Genomic DNA, 6,152 nt, shown 5'->3' with positions numbered 1-6,152 from the left:
CAAATAGAGTGAAAAAAATGATGTCATGTCTCCCCTGATCTATAATACACACAAATCTTCATTACATGGTCATTTGTTTAATTGACATTAATCCCAAGCAAGAGAAGTATTACTGGTATCATTGACATTTTAATTTACATGTTGCGATTACATAGTGATGATGACTTTTTGAGGAATGAGGGTTTTACTTTTGAAAGTAGATCCAAATGATGAATTTAAAGTATTTTCATCCTTAATCTCCTTAGCTGATTCCAATATATGGTTTTAATTGGTATCACTGCTCAGTGGAAATGTGAAATTGAAAAAAAAATCAGCTTTTTGTTTTAATTTGTCATATTTTGATGAATATATAAACCGTGTTTCACATGTTTCTACTCAATATCAATGTGAAGGTGGTGTTGAATTGCACTGCAGAAGTATTATGCTAGTTACAGTAAGATTACATATGAGGAGGGTATGTGTGTGTTTTGATATATTTTCCTGAGAGTTTAGCATGCATTTTATGATGTTCATTGTAACAGTTGCTTCCACTCTACTGGATGCTTCCTAGCCGTAACTTAAATTTGCAGAAAGCTCATGCCAAATATGAGATAGTTTCAATGAATGATTGACCCTTTAATTCACAAAGGCAGTTAAAATTACATCCGTGGTGTGATTAAGAGACCAAAACAAGTGCTATTATAGACATATATCGTACATGTGCGTATATGTCATTGCATGTTCATCTTTGGATGTTTTTTGGCATGCATGATCTCCCACCCGCATAGATTTAAAGTACATAGGTATGTGAATTCCAACCATAATGTTGACAATCACTCCATGCTTTGGCTCTTATCTTTATGTACGACTTTGAATGGGCATATAGTTGTTTTAGATAGAGCACGAACATTTGGTACACACAGAGACTCCAACCCCAAGCACCTTCTGATCTGGAGATTCTCCCGTCTGAAACCCCTAGCAAACGGGAGACTCCAACTTGATGTGCGCAAAGCGCGAAGTTCCTTGCGGCCTGGGTCCAAGCTCTAGGGTGCTAGATGCTCTCTCGTGCTATCTAAGGCTTATTTTTCAACATACGATGACACTGAGTAAGAAATCATTTCAATCGGGAGACACAGAGCCAGGGCGGGAGAAATTAAATCTCAAGCGGGAGAACGGGAGATTTTGCAAAAATGGGCTTTCCGTGGGAGATCTCCCGTCGAAAGTGGGACAGTTGGAGTCTCTGTACGCATGTCATCTGGCTGATTATGAGTATTACATTGTGATATGCTGGTGGGTGTTGATGATATTTTGTGACACATTCATCAGTTACCATATCAACAGACTTTGTGCTATCCCAGCTGCCACAGAAAATATTATTCGCGCTGACATATAAGTGTTAGTGTGAAAAAGTGTGTAATTGAGATCAGGTTTTCAGTACCATTTGCTGTTCTTTGAAATTTGAACTGGAGGCTTATACATCCTATGCTGTGATGGCTCAAACTGACCATCTCTATAACTTCATGTGAATTCTGATTGATGGACTCAGCAGAGTAGCTAGAAATAAAAGAAAAATGTAAATGTATCGATCACTACCAAGCAATTATATATTCTCTGAAACACAACACACATACACTTTAGCTCCTACTTCAACACACACACATACAGACAGACACACTCAATTATCTGCAAATGTGAAATAACCGATTTCTAATCTTTTGATGTTTGTGTGATTTCTTAACCCAGCTAAATGATGCAAAATACCTATTAAAATGCACTAGTTTGGAGATGTTCAAATTATATAAGCCCATACCTCCATATGTAACAAATTGTCCTACTAAACCAGAAAGCTGGCTGAAGTCTTGCTGAGCGTAGGAATTTGTTAATTTCATAGGAACGACTGGATTCAATTGCTCATTTATAGACCATGTGGGCAAAGAATCTATAAGTATCCATAGATTACAGATCATGAATAAACATAATCTGATTTTAAAAAATACAGTTTATTGAAATTTTTTTGAGGAACAAATTAACTGAATTACTCATTAATAAGTTCCCAGTGATTGTACCCAAAGTAACAGTGGATTACAAGTCTTTGAATCAGTAAACACAATTTGATAGAAATAGCCATTAAAATACAATGTATTTCATAGGAGCGTGAGGATTGAATTGCTAATTGGTAGGTCCTAGGGGAAAATTATCCATGAAATACAAGTCATGAAATTAATAAACACATTTTACAAAAATAACCAATTTGATGATTTCACAGTGACCAGTAGATTAATTGCTCATTTTAAAGATCATGTGTGGGGAAAAGTATCCATAAGTAGGGCCTATGTATCCATTGATTAAAAGTCATGAAATTGATAACCAGAATTTGATAAAAGTACAAGTGTATAGCTTATTGAAATGTTGTATAGGAACAAGTAGATTGAATTTTCTGTTAATTGTCCCTCGGAAAATTTTCCACAAATTTGTAGTGCTGTAAAGAATGGCTTTACTTGCATGCTCACAGGCACATGCACAAATGCAAGTGACATGAACAGTAAAAATAAGCAGTCACAGCATCCTTTATCCCTTGGCCATCAAATTTTCCTCATTAATTACATATGAGATTCTTCAGAGTTTATGTCAACAACTGAATTTCTGTTGTGTTCACCCTGAGCATAATATGGTGCTGCTATCTGCAGTTTGTAGTTGATTTGATCTGCAATTATCACTTCTCTGAAATATTAACCCTCCCCTCCTTTTACCTATTTGGTTTTGTTTTTTTTTTTTGCTGTTTTTTTTTTAAATAAAAAAAAACAAGAAAATATTTTTGCCCTGTTCTTTGTCCAGAATAATGTTTGGAATGGTTTCTAGTCCTTCATTATATAATTTCCCCTCATTGGGATACTATACACTGAACACAATTGCCCTGTAAATACCAGGTAATGACAGATGCAGGTACCAAATACCTTCTACTCTGTTAGTGTTTGTTGTTACTCGATCAACTCCTGACTGACAAATGTTTATGTCTTTAATGCTGTGTATGTTCAAGTAACAGACTTGGAACACAATATAATCATCTCATATGAAAGAAATCATGTTGCAAATGTATTTTCTATGTCACAGATTTTCTTTAAAAATGACTGTTTCCATGACGTAAATTGTCCATTTCTTAGTACCCAAATACAGATACCTTTTATTAAACTGTGATGCTATCGTGTGACTGACTTCATTGCCTTTGTGATCTGGCCAAGATTTTGCTTGCATGTGATCTAACAGAAATGTCGCATTTGCATGAATCTCTAAATGCTGAATAATATATACATCTCTAATGTAATGTGTCACGAGTTTCCAGGAATGAATCAAAACAGATGTCGTACTTTGGTGGCAAAAATCGTAAGCATGTGTACATCTTAAACATGTGACTCAATAGATGATTGTATAGAATTGACAGCCTTGATGGTTCTTTAGATATCTTCGTAATAAAAGCATCATAACAAGACACTGAAAAATCGTTATGTTTCATCATTCCAATACTGCAACAAACTCTAAAAGCAAATGGGAAAGCAAAAGTCAGGAATAATCAAACACGACACGCTTCGACGGATCTCTGGTCGACTGTGCATCTGCCAACTCATTTCCATCAGTTTCATTTATTCGCATAGCGACAAGATATACTTTCACAAATCTGTATTAGTATACACATAAGATGAATGAATTTCAAGGTGATTTCAAACTCAAGGCATGTTCACACAAATTTACGGTACTCGTTCGAAACACAGAATACAAGAAAAGACAGCAAAAAGACACTATCCGAGTATCAGGTAATTATAAACACCAGTCTTCTTTTCTCTTAAGCCCTCTAAAGGAACAATCATAACTTAAGCTCCATGATCATATTTGTCAACCTGATTATAATCATCATATTGGATGACATTGAATTGGTTAACCAATACTTTCTTTGGTCAAAGTCAAGTTCAAAAAGTGCAGTAGCCCTGTATTTAATTTCATTAATTTCAATTGATTTGTTTTATGTTAATGCCAAGGAAGCAATGGATGCACATAAACAAGCAACCTTGGGACAGGAGGCTTGAATCCCATCCGAACAAAGACCATTGCCTAGGGGCATGACCACTGTAGCCAAGGGATGTGGACCAGGGACTTTATGATTAAAAGTACATTAGTCCTACCACTTGGACGCAACAGCTCTGCATAGTTAAACATAAACTGGTATGAGCACAGTAAAACTGGCATTTGCAAAACTTTTTTTTTTTTCAATTTTAGAATGCATGGCTGCATACATAACATGGAAAAAAGATTTACACATTTTGTATAGTTATGCATCCTACTTATTTGAATACAAAACAAATTTCAATCTACCTATCAGTGATCATGTGACAATAAGTTACAAACACCCACAAATGCCAATTGTACACCTGTAAGTACTATATGTCTTTGAAGCAGTGATTTCTTGATATTCTGATAGAGTACATGACGATTTCTAAATATTGTACCATACAACACAAGAGCAAAATGATGATGAAGCAGAGCTGATAAATTTTCAACAGCACTACACAGTAGCTGTACAAATATTCCTAATTATGTGAGCCAAATATATATAGAAGCACAGGCATAGAGGTAAACTTTTTTCCTCATGATTATTCTACTCTGCAAACCACACACTGATTATATTTGACAAGAACATTTCTGCAATGTTAAGGTGATGAACGTGATTGGATGGACGGTTTCCAGGAAGAAAAAAAAAGTGCATATATATCTATATAGTGAAGAATCAAAATATGCAATCTTAAAACACAATGAAAATGTGATGAAAATATCCATGTGTGAAGTAAAGATATTAGAATCCTTTCAGAAACATCTCGCGGGAGTAAATGAAGAAGGTTTCCATGGAATTCATTCTTTAGAATGTTGCTTTAGAACAACTGGAACAGGCTGAAATGAAAGTAAAGTTTACACTTCATATACTATTCTTATGAAGCCATAATTTATCAAATGATAATATCCACAACACACTTACAAGTGATCATTTTGGCAAAGTTTAACATTGTCAAGAGCAATGCTACGAAGCAGCAGGCTTGAAACACACTTGTGACCCTCTGCTCCCAAGATTATACACTTTGATTAAAGATCACACTAAAAAATAGCATACAATATTAAGACACACTTCACATGCACAAATTGAGAAAAATATATGAATTTGCTGTACCAGGTAATTACATGCACTTTACCTCAGGCATGAGAAAATCTGTACATGTAGGCACTAAGTGCTACTCTTCACCAGCTTATTGCAATTGTAGTACTTTTCTTTTCCATCTTTGAAGCTGTTTTGGTTAAAGTCATCATTACCCACAATCACTGAATCACATGATTGATAACATATACCGTAAAATACAGTTTATGACACAATACACACAATACTTCAACACTAGACAATAAGCATCCACCCTATTTCATATCTTCTGCAAATGTAACATGCTATTGAAAGGTCACCACTCCATCTTCCACAAGTGAATTCTGGTTCACACTCCTGGATCTGGGACAGTATCATGCTTTGGGCATGCCCCCCCCCCCCCCAAAAAAAAAAAAAAAAAAAAAAATCCATTTTCATATACTGTCCAGACCTTAACCCACTTCAGGCAAACAAAGTAGGAGACTGTACAGCATATTTCACAGTATTCTGTCTATACTTAATCAAACAAAAAATAAATAAATAAATAACAATAATAATAATAATAAAATAGATTTTAAAAAAAATGGACTGTTCAAAGAACTACTATGAAAAGCACGACATAAATCCCTACAAATCTAGTTCCCCCTATAGCACAACTGCAGAAAAATGTTTCATTCCATTCATGCACGGAATTCACTCATATGCTGTGCATTCGGACAACTACATGATGTTTTTTATACCGCTTATATCAATACTAAGCCAAAAACTGCTGGAACTGCTCTTAAAACCACCTTCAATAAGTGATTCAGGAATTTAAAAAAAAAATAGATTGCCTTTCCAGTCTATTTGTAGTTAGCATGGTACCTTTCTGACATGATTCTAAGTGGTATAGGGAACAAACTTTCTCCTAGTAAAAACAATGTTTTACAACACAGAAATACATATGATAAGTACAATACAATGGTACATTTTCATGACTGTGTATATGAACATGGAT

Source organism: Diadema antillarum, unplaced genomic scaffold (genome assembly GCF_040938485.1).
Source record: "Diadema antillarum isolate AM-2024a unplaced genomic scaffold, OU_Dant_1.0 scf00000182, whole genome shotgun sequence".
In the NCBI taxonomy this organism is placed as follows: domain Eukaryota; kingdom Metazoa; phylum Echinodermata; class Echinoidea; order Diadematoida; family Diadematidae; genus Diadema; species Diadema antillarum.
This window is presented reverse-complemented; position numbering follows the sequence as displayed.